Here is a 15,813-nt window from a genome sequence, read left to right on the forward strand (position 1 = left end):
GCCCATTCAGGGAGGCCTCAAATGAAGGCTGCAATGTAAGGGGTCCTGCCTCGTTTGCAAGGAAAGTGTTTGATACTCCTCAGCCTCAGACCACTCCTAACCTCAAATTCTGACTCCAATGCTAGACCTAAAAGAACAGAGTAAAAACACAAGCCAAGGAGCAGTTCTCATGAGCCAATTAAGTCAACTAGATAGCTCACACAATCCAGGTCAGTTTGGGGGCATGCCTCACTTTTGTTAAGGCAGTGAGTGTCTTGTTATGTTGCCCAGACTGGTTTTTGAATTCTTTATCCCCCCCCCCTCAGTTTCTCAAGCACCAGGATACAGATGTGAGGGCCACTGGCAGTCTGCATAGATAAACACCCTTCCCCAAGGGCCAAATACAGCTGACATATGTCTTCTCACTGGCTCTATGATATGTTAAAATCTTATGAATTAAGGGCAACATTTAAAAGCAGAGAGCTTGTTATATAAAGAGCGGGGGTTTCCAGCTGCTGTAGCAAAAATAACCCTGAAGTATGGCATCTCTGAGCAAATACCCCACAGGGCCTCAGCTGGGGGAGCCCAGAGGCCACTGTCCTTTCACTCACTCTGTGAGTTCTCCTAACCCCCCCCCCACAGCTGACACTTGGTGCCTGGCTCCTATGTACCTCTTGACCAAAGGCTGAAATGTAAACCCTCCCCCATAATGTAGAATGTTCCTGCCCTACTAAGCATCACAGAACTTAACTTTAAAGGCTCAGCTCCTGCAAATACCCCTATGAGGCCTGCTGGGAAACCCCTCGCCAAACCCAAGATGGAGGACTAGGCTGGTCTCAGAGGCAGCACCGGAAGGCCATCCTTGCCGCCAGCCTCTGGGTCTCAAGCGCCGGAAACCAATCAAAGAGCAAAGTGGGTCTCTCCCAGGCCACCAGCTAGGCCACGTGCCCTTGAGGGTTTGTCTGTGTGACGCCCGCCCGGCAACAAGACCACCCACCGGCCCGAGTTCCCCACACAGGGTTACTGTCCCTGCCTGACCCAAAGCCCCACACAGCCCAGCCTGGCCTGACCCAGCCCAGCACACGGGTCCTACGGAGCTGGCTCACCTCACCTCACACGGGCCGCCAACTCCCGCCAACTGGGCAAGCTAAGCGGAAGGCCGGGCCTGGCGCATGCGCCTCAAGAGCTGCCTCGATGGCCAATCATGACGCGCTCTGGGCCCAATGCTCCAACCCCTTGACGCCTGGCACGCACAGCTTGGCCACTTCCTGTGCCACGTGATCCCAGCTGCCCACGCAAGTGTTTGAGGTGAGGAGGGCATCTTCTGGCTGTGCCTAGGGTCTCTCTTGCCCTCCCGCTCTGGAAGCGTAGGACCCAAGGGCTGGAGGGTGGGGGTGAGTCTTTGAGAGGGGGATGGGCGAGGTGACATACACCTCTCTTGCCAGTGCTCAGAAGGCCGAGGCAGGAGTATCTTTGTGAGTTCAAGGCCAGTCTGGTCTACATGGCAAGATCCAAATCAACCAAAACTACATAGTGAGACTCTCACTATGTAGTTATAGACTGCAGTGGCCCCCTCATGGGTGCTGGGAACCAAATGGGAAGAAGGCAAGAACCAAAGCCCCCAAGTTGTCCTCACCTCCACGTACACACACAAAATGAATACATGTAATTTCTTTAGAGGAGAAATTGCGCTGAGTACCAACACTTAACCCTTCTGTTTTCTGACTGGATGTGATGTGGTCGGCTGCCTCATGCTCCTGTTTCCACTCTTCCGGCCATGATGGCCAGTGCCTTCAAACTGTGAGCCAAAACAAGCCTCTTCCTTAAGCTGCTTTCTGTCAGCTGTTCGGATGCAGCAACAGGCAAAGTATACATACATATATATGGCAGCTTGCAACCACTGTCTTCATCATGAGGCCATCTGGGCAATTCCCTGCTGTTGTGTGAGCTCTGAGCGAGCACTCAAGGAACAAAGACCACATGGGTTCCTTTGTCACTTCATTGCCACCAGCAACCCAAAGATCTACACAGGCCTGGAAAGGTGACTCAGGAATTAAAGAGTGCATATTGCTCTCCCAGAGGCCCCGAATTCAATGCCCAGCACCCACATCAGGTGGCTCACAGCTGCCCATAACTCCAACTCCACGGGATCAACACCCTCTCCTGTCCTCGTTGGCTAACAGTACTCCCAAACACATGCTCACAATTTAAAAATAACAACTTCAAAAGATGGCACGCTATTGAATAAATGGGGGGAAGGTGTTTCCTGCTGCTCCCAGCCCATATGATAGCTCACTGGGTTCCAGTTTCAGAACCTGGGATGCCCCGGGGGCAAAGCCACATATAAACCCAGCTGGGCTCCAGGAGCTAGCTCTCATTCCTGTCTCTCTGACTCCTCCATCTGCCCTCAGGATAGAGCTACCGAGCTTCCTCCTCTGTGCCACTCTGTGTCCCCCAAGGTCTAAAGCCATGTCCACTCATTTATACCAGGTTACAGATTTTCTTGGTACACAGGAGTCCCTTGTGCCCTGTCTTGTCTTTTTTTTTTTTTTTTTTTTTTGAGGGGGAGCTGTCCTCATATTTGCTGCATAGTAGAGATGGCCTTGAACTCCTGATCTTTTTTACTTTCTCCTCTCCTAGTACCAGCACTGAGTTGTTATACCTGATTCCCATGTTAACTGCCACAGCAAGAAGACTCCAAGACTCTAAAGCAAAGCAAAACAAAACAAAAAAGCAAGCAAAGGGAACCCCTTTATTTAGAAGTAGCAAGTTGCCCCCAGGCACAGGTCTGGACATTTTCCAGGGTCACCATATGGATAAAAAGGTAAGTTTTGTGGTTGTTTGGGGCATCACCCCACCCTCTTAGAGAGACCTGGTGCTGAGGAGGAGATGAGGCAGCCGTTCCGGACTGCAGAGTTCCCTGGGTGGGGACGGCAGGGTCCAGGGCTGTATCTAGCAGAGTTCTGTCCTTGTTCTAGCCTCAGCCGAACTGCTGCTTTGGAAAGAATGGGTTGGGTGCTGTGGTGGCTATGGCTGCACACTGTAAAGTTGTATACATTGTAGCCATGGATCAGGGTTTGGTGCTGAAGACCCTGTCAGCAGTCTGTAGCAGACTAGAATTACATTGGTGGGGCCTGCAGGCCAAGTGCTCAGCTGACTGATGACTTGACATGATCCTAGGAGATACCCAACCATGAATGAAATTAGGAAACCCCTCCCTGGACATAGTTCCTGACCCAAAGATTCTGGCTCATGGGCTCAAAAGGACAAAGGTGCTCCCTGTGGCAGGGCACACATTCACATCTGACTTCTGGGTGCTTCTAGAAGAGATGAGCATTGTGTGAGGGGATGGAAGAACGTTGCTCTCACCCAGGTACACAGACACCACTGGATCCATCAAGGGTTGATTTACCAGCATCTTGTCTGGAATTGGGATACCCACCTTCTCACTAAGAAAGTGACATATTCCTCTGCTCCTATGCCAGGAGCTCTGAGGACAGCCACCCTGATGGGATAGCCATTGTTTGGATGTGGCCTCTATGACGTACCCTTCCTTCATTCCAGAACCTTCTATATGGTCTTGTTAAACACTGTGGCAATCCATAGCTGAGAATGGAGGGTTCAGCAGTTTGGAGGTTGGTGGGAAATGGTGGGATAATTGATACAGAGGGCAGCTCATACTGTCTGCCACCATGGCCACTTTCTCCTGGTCATGCTTAGTTCCATAGAGGCAGGGGCAGGAGAGGAGTGTGTGTGTGTGTGTGTGTGTGTGTGTGTGTATGTGTTCTGTGCATGTTCATGGGGCTGCATATGTGGGTGCAAGTGTGAATGTGTATTAGTGTGTGTGGAGATTAGCAGTCCACCTCATGTGTTGCTCCTCTAAAGATGTCCACCTTGTATTTTGAGACAGGATCTCTAGCCTGGAGCTTACCAAGTTGGCCAGGACAATGGCCAGTGAGCCCCAAGGCTCCACTTAGCTCTGCTTTCCTTCGCTGGGATTATAACACTTGTCACCACACCCATTTCTACCTGGGTCACAGCCAGAGGACTCAGCACAAGGAGAGGCACCGAGTTGAGAGTTTTGGGTGGGGATGTGGGGCAGGACAAAAGGGACATTCCTTGTCCGCTCAGCTCCGCTCAGGAGAGACAGTCCTAGAGACTCTCGGGACCCTCCACTTAGCATTGTGATAGCATTGGGATCCAGAGATATAGGCCCCTTGTGTTCCCTTCCAGGCCCTTCTCCTGACCCCCAGTCCTTTCCAAGATAGCAACAAGCTTGCAAGGTGGGTGGGTTTGATTACTTGGGTCTTGGAAGTTCTTTTTGATTTGGTTTTTGTCCTTAGTGGCACCCTAGATCAAAGCAGTGTGTTTTAAACACAATAACTCTGGGGAGGGCCCTCATGGGGCCCTGGGGCATTACAAGAGAGCACTTGCTCAGAAGCAAATATCCATAATCAGCTGTTGCTTTCACCCTACAATGGGCACTTGAACAGTAGCACAAAACAGCCTACTCCCTCTATGAAGGCCTTCTGTCCCAGCCCCAGGCTCTGCCTCCATCCTCCCTTGCCTACATTATTAGAACCCTAGGCAAGCTGGGCTAGGCATTGACAGGAAGGGGGTACTGACTCTGAGGATATGGGAATGACCCTCCTCTTCCAACCTGTGGTTGGCAATGAACTTTTCACAGGGGTTGTCTAAGACCATCAGAAAACACAGATATTTACATTAAGATTCATAACAGTAGCAACATTATAGTAGCAACAAAGTAATTTTATGATTGGAGGGTCACCACAACTTGAGTAACTATATTAAAGGTCACAGCATTAGGAAGCCTGGGAACCACTGGTCTAGGCAGTTTTCATAGCAATTTCCCCAGCCCCCTACAACCTGGGGTTTTGAGCATAGCCTTCAGCTTCTCTATGGCTGCAGTGGTTATATAACAAACAGCCAGCCAAGCGAGGCTGAGCTCCTCCAGGGGGTGTGAAAGGAAGCTGGAGTGTTGCTTTTCCCCAGAGTTGGGATGCTGGTCCATGCTGGTAGACTGCAGTAGGGACTCAGCAGAGCAGACATGAGGGGACTGGATATAAATGCTTCCTGCTACAAGAAATCTGAACTCAAAAGGGCTTAAACATCAAAGCAGAGGTGTCTCCTGTGCCAGGCAGTCCAGAGGTAGGATGGCCCTGGGGCTGCAGTCCTGCAGTGACATCAGCAGGGGGCCAGTCCTCATTCCGTGTTGACCTCCTGGGTGGACCACCTCAAACCAATTTCCCTTGTGATTACAGGATGGCTGCCTTAGCTGCAGGCATCAACTAGCAGAGACTACCTCTTTTTTCCCTGCCATATCTCACTGGGGTCAGGAAGAGAATAGAACCCGCCCGAGAGTCCCAGGAGTGCTTGGAGATGATGTGTCTCCCCCACCCCGTCTATCATCATAATAAACCCCTGAGGTGGCTTAGAGGAGGGAGAAGGTTTGGGGGTCTTGAATGTAAAGGTTCCAGTTGTTAATGGGACAAACTTTCCATCTGTAAGACTTTGGAGCCAAATCTGCAAGGTAGGAGCACCAAGCCACTCCCAACAGAGCCGGGCTGTGCTTGGCCACAGTGGGCAAGAAGGACTGGGGTGGGGTGGCTTTCGGGGAAAGGTGGTGTGTCGCTGGGTTGAGGGGAGGACCCTCTGTGGACTATGAGCAGACTAAGAAGGGAATTTAAAAAGCTGATTCTGGAACATCGTGCCTCTAAAGACTCAGATGGACGCAGAGCAGGGTGCCAACTACAGAGAGTGGGTGAGAGGGCTGTGGCTTTGGGAAAAGAGCAGGAAATAGTGGCTCAAGCTTTGGACCAGAGCATGGAGACTCCAGGAGAAATGAGATCACCTGGTGGTGGTGGTGGGGGGTGTGGTGATCTGCAGAGCTAGCAGGAGCTGCAAGAGACAGGCTAACAAAAGAGGTGAGGACAGACAGGGCTTCTGCAGCTGGAGCCCTGGGACTGGTAGGGGGTGAGGAAACAGGAAGGGGGCAGAGCCGGTGCACCCCCCAACACAGGCCCAGCTAACCCTCCCTGGTGAGGCAGAAGTTGGCAGCCCCAACCCAGGGCCCAGGCCTCCAGCAGCCCATGGACCTTGCCCATCCCCAAAGGCAAGGGGCACAATCCAGAACCTTTACCCAGCATTCTAAGAGCTCTGCCAGCTCATGGGGGTGTATCAAATGATGTGGCCCTTGACCTTTGCCTGGGACAACATTCTTTTATTGTTGTTCTTTTTATTTTTCAAGACCATCTCATTGTCTGAAATTCTCACCATGCCGCCCAGCCTGGCTTCAAAGTCATAGCAGCCCTTTTGCCTTAGCCTCCTTAGTGCTGGGACTGCAGGTGTGATGGCAGTGGCAGCTCCTTCTATTCTCCTTTCCCTCCTCTCCCTTATTTTCCCCTCTTTCTTTTTCTTATTTCTCCTTCCTCCTCTTATTCCTCCCCCATAATACCCTTTAGCCAACTCATATATCATCCAACCTCAGAGCCATCATTCAAGGTGGCATCATTCCTACACACTTTATGGATAAGAAACTGAGGCTGTGGGCATACACACCTTTAGTCCCAGCACTTGGGAGACAGAGGCAGATAGATCTCTGTGAGTTGGAGGCCAGAGCTAGTTCCAGGGCAGGCTCCAAAGCAATACAGAGAAACCCTGTCTTGAAAAGAAGAACAGGGAGGAGGAGGAGAACAAGAAGCATAAGAAGAAGGGAGGAGGAGGAGAAACTGAGCTGAGGCTGTTAGAGCTGCAGATAGCAAATGAAAGCTCTCAAGCCGTACCTTCCTCAATGACTGTGTGCACACATTCTATCCCCTGAGGTGCCTGGGGAGTTGCTTCAAGATACTGATTGGATCAGTCCCCTTCTCTATTCCCTAGCAGAGGAAGAAACAGAGGTGGGAGTGGATTTGAATTAAAGTCCCCACAATGTCCCTGCACTCACCTCTGTACTGGCATTTTCAACCATGGGATGAGTTGCAAGTTGCAAGTGATAGACAAATCACTGTCTGTATTATGACCCCATCATCTCCTAGCTCATCCCCAAGCAGAGAACTCTGCTAAAAGGGTAGGGTACAGTTGGCTCATACCGCCCCTTTGGTGACCATCCTGCACACCATGTTCTGCTGAATCCTGAGCTTTCCACTTCCCTCAGGTTCAGAAGCCAGAAGATTCCTTATTCCAGTGGAATCCAGAACTTCTGTAACCCCAAGTCCTGGGGCGTGGCAGTCATGCTACCAGCACTGATGATCCATTAATCATCTGCTTCTAGCACTAGAGGTTGTTAATTGAAAACTCAGTCCCTGCCTTTCCCAGCCCTGGACTCTCCATCTTGGGGTCACTGATTTCCCCCGGGTTGGGTAACATTTGCTGCACCTTCTGCAGAGATGCTGGTCGGGGCTGCTGCAGCCTGGGTGAGGATGCTGAGGGTCTGGGTCTCATCCTCTGCCACACACACAGTTTGCAGGGGAGTCCACTCTGGTCTGCTCTGCTGTGGAAGGCAGGGATGCAGTCGAGCTATTCTCCCAGAGCTAACGGCCTGTGGGAAGACTCTGGTCCAGGCAGACCAAGGTCTGCTGAAGCCAAGAGCATAGTCAGTTGCCCTAGCCCAGCTAAGAAGGGGGTCTTATTTTTTATTAGTATTTTGTGTTTATACTTTTATTTCTTTATATTGTGGAGGAGGAAGGGGTCAGAGGACAACTTGTGAGACTCAGTTCTCCCTTCTATCATGTGGGTCCCAGGGCTCAAAATTGTATCCTCAAGCTTGGTGACAAGCGCTTTTACGCTTGGAGCCATTTCTTAGGCTCCTGTGATGGTTGCCTTTGACTTGAAGCAATGTAGAAGCTCCTGGGGAATCTCAATGAGGAATTGCCTGGTCTGTGAGGGATTTTCTTGACTGGATTCACTGAGAAGGGAAGACCCATCTTGAACGTGGGCAGTGCCATTGAATAGGCTGGACCCTGGAACTAATAAGGAGAGAACCCACTGAGCACCGATGCAATACAGCTGGCTGCTTTCCGCTCCTGCCTTGACTTTCTCTCACTTGTGAACTGTAATCTGTAGTCTATAAGCCAAGTAAACCCTTTCTTCCTTAAAGAGCCTTTGGCAGGGTATTTTTATCACAGCAACAAGAAAAAAAAAACTACAAAGTCTTAGGGCTGGCTGCTTGGAAGGGCTGCTGAGTGTCCCATAGTGTGTGACACCAGAGGCCTGGAAGTTGCTTCCTTGATGCTGAGATTTAGTCATGCCCACTGGACTTTGGTCTTCACTCTCTGAGTCTGGGAACATAAGGGCTGTGGGTGGCCCCTGCCGTCCCTCAACACTTCTCTTCCGGGGCTGAGTACAGAGTTGGGGCAGGTGTGCTAACATACATCATCATAAGCCTAGCACTCAGGAGACAAAAGCAGATGGATCTCAGTAAATTCCAGGCCAGCCTGGTCTACACAACAAGTTCTGTTGACAGCCAGGGTTACGTACTGAGACCCTGTCTCAAATAAAAATCTGATTGTTGACAGCTGGTGGCATTCTTGCCTCTGTTAGATCACTAGCATGATGTAAATCAGCCATAGTGGTGCATACATATCTCTCATATCTCTTATTGAAGCATTCAGAAGGTAGAGAGTTCAAAGTATCCTTGGCTACATAGTAAGCTTGAAGCCAGCTTGAGCCATAGAAGATTCTGTCTAAAACAAAGCACTGTGTGAATACATTTTAGGAAGTACGTACAACATGATGTCATTCTTGTGCTGTGAGAAGTGTGTGCACACACCACACACTCACAGACGTGTTCTTATGGTGCTGCTACCATAGGCTGGGCCCTGCCCCATCAATCACTTATGAAAATGCCCTACAGGATGCCTATAGCACAATGCTATGGAGACTCCCTCTTCCCCAGTGTCAAGTTGACATAAAACTCAGTGCAATGGCCCGTGACCCACACCTCTTCTGTGATTAGATATTGTTCCTTTTACCCTGTAGCAGAACAGAGATGAAAGCAGCCCCACAGGCCCCATCTTGGATGAGAAAAGAGGCAATGGCTCATAGAATCATGCAAGAGTTTTTAACCATCCAGATATTTTACTGGAAATAGAATGTCTGCAATTTTCATTATACCCACCTTACTCTTCATTCATGTCTGTATTCCTATCTTGGAAGCAATAACAACCCAACCACTAGAAAACTCCTTATTCTGAAGTTTTAGGAATGATCTTATTGGCCAGGCTTGTGAGTGCACCAGTCAGTATAGACTAGGCTAGGCTGTGGTAATAAGCATCTCCTGCATCTCAGTGACTTAGAACAATAGTATTTATTTCTTTCATATACAACACATGCACTGTGAGTCCAAAGGAGGGTCCTGTATGCTCAGTCATTCACTGATCTAGTTAGATAGAGACTTCAAATGCTAGGGAAGGAGGAAGGGAGATGGGAGACGGGAGATGGGAGATGGGACTTGGCTGGTTCTCAACATAGACCTCAGCCCATTTGCTTTGATAGTTCTGCCTAGCTTCATCTACAACAGTGTGACCTCTGTGTGGGCATGGAGGAATAGATGTCATGAAGAGCTCTAACACCATCTGACTATGACAGGAGCAAGTCGGCTGACATCTCAGAGACGGGTTCTCCATCTGTCTACTGCACTGGTTACAGCATCTGCCTGCCAGCTGCACTGAGCTCCTGTGTGCCTGGCTGTTGTGGTTCTCTGTACTAGACAACACCTTAACAAGGCAGCGGCCTTCCTGAGCCCTTCACTGGCACTGGGGCTGGTCCTGACCCCCAGAGAAAGCCCCCCAAGTCTCCCAATACTCCAGGGTTGCCACCACCACTCTGGCAGCTTTGCAGAACTCACCTCTGGGGTTTTAAACAGACCACTTTTTTCCTGTGATTTTAAATTTTAAGTTACCTGGGATTCTTGGGACTTCTTGCCACTAGAGGCATAGAGGACAAGGGGCCAGGGAAGGGGCACCCACACTAGCCACACAACCCATGGGACTCCTAATTCTGCCACCTGGCACTTACTGGGGCTAGGACTCAGATGGTCATGTCCTCTCCTCACACAGCAGTTCCCGACTCATTGTCATTTAGATAAAGCTCTAAAGTCCCCAGAAAATGCAGATAAGGCATACCCTAAAATAAACCTTCCCAAGACAAGCTGACACCATGGAGGACCCCTCCCCTCTCCAATCCAGAGGCTCATGGTGGGTAAAACAGGTTCAGGAAAATGAGGACATGGGGGGGGGGCATCAGGAAGGGACAGGGGCAGGAGTGACAGACAGACAGGGTCCTTACCCAAGGGTCTAGATGAGGGACATTGAAAACCGATTGAGGTCTGGGGCATACAAGCCTATTCACTTAGGGGAAACATTGTTCCCTTCTCTGAGACTGCTGGAATGGCTATGGCCATAGGACCTGAGACCTGTCCTGGAGAAAAGCAGGGCTCTGATGACAGGCAGGGCTCCTAGCCTCAGTCCCTCTTCCCAAAACTCATCCAGTCCCACCGCAACACCACCACCCACTGCCTGGTGCCTGTTCAAACAGCCAGTAAGATGCTGGGTTTAGACTCTATATGGAAGGGATTGGTGTGGGAATTCACCCAGAGACAGACCTTGGGGACACAGGCACTGCCTAGGGGCTAAGGAGGAGGCTGCCCCATCCTATACAGGGCCATAAATAAGCTGTGCTCTTTAACCTAATAATCCCACTGTTTGGAATTCCTCCCAGAGAGGAACTGCAGAGGGGATGGGCTATATGTGCAGCACCATTTATAGCAGCATTCCTTACAATGGTGAAGAACAGGGCCAGCCAAAGCCTTCCACAAGCAGAGGGGCAATGTCATTAAAACAAATACATCCAAGAAAAGTGGAAAACGGGACAGTTCACACAGTCATGAGAAGGCAGGCGAACACATTCTGAAGATAGCATCTTGTGCCACAGGTGGTGGCAGCACCATCCTCTGGGCCATGGGAGACCATTGTGCCCAAAACCAAATCTTCTCCTAGAGGAGGAGACATTCCAGAGGTGAGCCTCATAGGATAGGCAATGAACAGGTAAATGAAATCACAGGTAAGTCGTTCCCTAGAGCAGACCAGCATTCCATGTCACAGTTACTTTATTGTCTGCTGGAGGCTGATAGCCAATCCCAGGTGACCCAGGAGACCATGAGCTCCTGAGGCAGGATCTGAGCACAGGGATGAAGCTGGGGGCCCTGTGGTACAGTGAGACCTGCTCTGACCGAGGGCAGAACCCATGCAGACACAGGGTTCTTCTCTCCAGAACAGGGCTCCAGAACGGGCCATTTTTAGGAAGCTCCTTGAGCCTGTGGTGTGTGAATGTGACCCAGTGAAGAAGTCCCTCAAAGTGTGAGCTGCACTTTCTACTAACCTGGCAAGCAGTCTCAGGAATGCCTGTGGGGGAGGGACTGGGGAATCTACCCTTTCAGGCAGGACACATGGTATGGTAGCCTGGAGCCAGAGACGAAAGTAAAACCTAAAGGAGTGTTGGCACATGCCTGACAGCTCTCCAAGGTACAAGAGGAAGCTCCCTGGACCTTGGCATGCTCAGCTGGCAAGAGATGAGCTAGGAGGCCCTTTCCTCAGTCCCAGAGCCTGGGCGGGGGGGGGGGGGGGGGGAGGATTCTCTGGGGTTAGGGAGATGAAGCAAGGAATTGTAGCATAGTCCCACACTCCCATACCCCACCCTAGTCCTAGTCTCAGGCCCAGAGTCCTGGGGAGAGCCACTGGCTTGGTATCACAGGAAGCTGGAAGACCTCTCCTGCTGCAGAGGCTTGCCCTGTGCAACTAAGCCTCTTCCAGCTCTGGGCCCGTGGGAGGCTCCAGGCAAACAGAGCAGTCAGCAAGCTAAACATGCTATTAGCAGTGATAGAGAACACTGATTACCCACACAGCTGTCAGGAGCATTCCCAGCTCCCAGCATCAGTACTGAAGAGGGGCCACCACTCTTCTGCCCTCCCTGACACACCCACTCTGGAAAAAGGCCACAAGGATCTGTGTCCCCTGACAGCCCTGGGAACCAGGCCCTTTAGTGGAGGCCCTGGAGGTGAGCTTGCAAGGCTACTGGGAGGGTTCTGAGGAGAAATCTAGTGTGAACACACCTTGCAAAGGATGTGATTAACACCACTGGGATTCATCGAAACCAAATCCCTGGAGTTGGAAAGAAGGCTCAGCAATTAAAACAACTTGCTGTACTTTCAAAGGATCAGTGTTCTGTTCCCAGCACCCCTGTGAGGTGGTGCACACTGCCCACAGCCCCTGCTCCAGAGGATCAAGGGCCCTCTTCTGGTCTCCATGGGCACACACACACACACACACACACACACACACACCCTCACTCTGGCCTCCATGGGCACACACACACACACACACACACACACACACCCTCACTCTGGCCTCCATGGGCACACACACACACCCTCACTCTGGCCTCCATGGGCACACACACACACACACACACACACACACACACACACACACCCTCACTCTGGCCTCCATGGGCACACACACACACACACACACACACACACCCTCACTCTGGCCTCCATGGGCACACATACACACACACACACACCCTCACTCATATACATGAAAGAGACAGCCCTGAAGCTAGAGTTGTAGTCTATGGGTACAGCAGTGCCTAGCATATATGAGATCCTATATTTGATTCCTGTACCATTAAAAAAAAAAAAAAAGAGCAGAGTGATTGATTTGTGTCTTCATTAACTGCCACTGTTTGTTCACACAGGATGTAACTGAGCCTCAGGAAGGGTCACAGCTTGACTAAAAGCACACAACTATAAACAGAAGAAAATGTCTCTTTCCAGCAAAAATCTCAAAGGGTATCCAACCAACCTGCAAAGCCAAGGATAGAGGCCCAGTAATGAGATTTAAGCCATCTATGGCTAAAGACAACATCCCAGGTCTCTGCAGATCTGGGTCTGTCCTCCCCAGGGTGGGCGGGGGCGGCGGCGGCAGCTAGGAATAAGCTTAGTCCAGTACACTAAAAGGAACCACTAAAAGGAACCCCTGCAGCTCCTGGGGCTCCTCATACTGAAGTGTGTGTGTGTGTGTGTGTGTGTGTGTGTGTGTGTGTGTGTGTGTGTGTGTGTGTGTGTGTGTGTAGACCCAGCAGGACCTGGAGAACTGCATTTCTGGAGATAGGATGTGGGTTTGGAGCTGGCTTATTAGGGTATGAGTGCACAGTTGGTGAAAAGGAGCCCGACCAGGTGCAAAGCAAGCTCAGTCTTCTAACACCTCATACAACATCTGAGGCCTTGCCGGGAGCCTGGAGCCTTCTGTGGTACCTGGAACCCTACCCTCTGCAAGCCTGCCACTGCATTGTGTTGTCTCTATAAAATATGTCTCCTCTATAGACAGAGGCAAGTATCCTGAGCTCTGGGAGAAGGCTTTGTAGATGATCTGGGAGGAGAGGAGCTGCCCACAGGTGCAATGCCACCAGCTCCTGCCTGTCTCACTCACTCACATCAGCCTGTGCACACATGGAGTGCATCAGGGAGGCAGAGGTAATGATCACACAGTGTAGGAGGCACATGGAAGGTGGGAGGTGATTCGTTCGCGGGACAATGGGGGATAGGAAGCTCTCCAAGCCTTACCAGTACAGGGGAGGGGATGGATGCAAGTGACTCAGGGATACCTGGGAATAGAACATGCCCCTTGAAGCCACTGATGCCTGCACTCTGCCTGTTGCAGGTCTGCTATGTACCTTGATCTTGCCACTCCTGGGGCCTCTTAGCAGCTGTGTGGCGGTGAATGAGCTCTAATATTGCCAGCCGCAGCTGGATGTGCTGATCTTCATCAGACTGCTGCCATCCCAAGCCACAACCCAGAGAGTTGAATGGCCCATCCTCCACTCCAAATGGCATAGCTCCTAGCAGGCTGTAAGATGGCTAGATGATTGTGGAAGATCAGCCTTTGAGATGGCCCTCACAAACAAGAAGTTTCTCCCTTCTCTGACTCTCTTGTCACTCAGTATGTCCTCCTGTTCTGTGCTGGCCTCTCTGTGGCCCTGTGTACCAGTCCTCTGAAACCCCAGGATTCCATGGCGCTAGAGCCTGATGTGTATAGATTGAGGACCCTTCCTGGTGTCTAACTCTCAAGTCTCCTCCAGCAGACCATTGGCCTCTAGCTCAGGACTGCTCTTCGCACCTTCCTTCAAGGAGTTTTATCTGTTCTGTGAGGGAGATTTAGCCACAGGCGATGGAACAAAGGATCAGGCTTCCTCCCCCACTGTATCCATCTATTCACCCACCCACCCACCCACTTTCTTCCTTTTATCTGCCTGTGTATCCCAGGCTGTCTGTTCATCTTCTCATCCATCTCTTCATCGACTGGGGTTGTAAATGCCCACAGAGGTTCAAGTGTTTGAACACATGTTCCCCAGCTAGTTCTAGCTAGTTCTCTACAACCTCACCTTTAGGGCATGAGGCCCCCAAAGTAGACCCCTGGTTTATAGATTAGCCCCAGGGCCAGCCTGAATTCCCCCAATGCTTCCTTGGTAACTACTGAGATAAGAATATGCTGTCTTATACTCAACCACCATGGCTGCCCACCACTCCTGTTATCATGTGTGGTGGTGAAAAATCCCAGATAAACTGTGAGCCCTGGGAAAGTTCCTTATGTTGCTTTTGTCATGTATTTTGTCACCACACCAAAGGTACCTAATATAGCATCCATCCATCTCACCCATCTCTGTATCCATCTACCCATCCATCCATGTATCCATCCATCTGTACATACACACATCCCTATATCCATCTTTCTATCAAGCCATCAAGCCAACCACCCATCATCTTTGTTTTTGTTTTGTTTCGGTTTTTGTTTTTTTTTCTAGACAAGGTTTCTCTGTGGCTTTGGAGCCTGTCCTGGAACTAGCTTTTGTAGACTAGACTGGCCTTGAACTCACAGAGATCTGCCTGCCTCTGTTTCCCAAGTGCACCAATCATCTTTGTATGCATCTCTCAAATTGATCACATCTATCTACCCATCATCTATGTACCCAGAAGACTCTTGGAATGCTTAATGACATCATTCTTGGCAGGGTCTCCTAACAAGAGCACCATGGCTGTGGCGTGTCCTTTGTGGTGGCCCTGGTGCCCAGAGGCTGGCACCGAGTTAGTGTTCAATGCAGATTTATTGACTCTCTGCAGATCCCTCACCTGCAGAGCTTACAGAGAAGGAGGCTCTGATCCAGGGAAGAGTGTAAAAGCAGGAGAGGAGAGGGCCAGGTTTTCTGCCTTTTAAACCAGTGGTTCTCAACCTTCCTAATGCTGTGACCCTTTAACACAGTTCCTCTTGTTGTGGTGACTCCAACCATAAAATTATTTTGTTGCTACTTCATAACTGTAATTTTGCTACTGTTATGAATCATAATGTCAATATTGATATACAACTCTAAAGGAATCATGACCCACAGATTGAGAACAACTGCTCTAGATGGCTGTTCTCCCCACGGACTGTGAGAACTGCCTGTACTGGAAACTCATTCCCTGACTCCTGGAAAGAGGTAGGAACAGAGAGCTGGGGACACGGTAGGGACCAGAAGAGATAGTCATCCTGCACCAGGTGGGCACTGTTGAAAATATCCCGAGCTGGGACCAGCTATCTTAGGTAACAAGGTGGTATGACTAACGTAGCTTGTCTCACAGGAGACAAGGGCTCTGTTGGTGTCACACCAGGTCAGGTTGGTCAGATTCTGCATCGTCCACATCAGCCTCTGGCCATAGGCTTCTGAGCCGTACAGCACCGGAGAAGCCAGGACCCAGTGTCCACTTCTTTCTGCCGAGAC

The sequence above is a fragment of the Phodopus roborovskii genome, unplaced genomic scaffold (assembly GCF_943737965.1).
Source record: "Phodopus roborovskii unplaced genomic scaffold, PHOROB, whole genome shotgun sequence".
Classification (NCBI taxonomy): domain Eukaryota; kingdom Metazoa; phylum Chordata; class Mammalia; order Rodentia; family Cricetidae; genus Phodopus; species Phodopus roborovskii.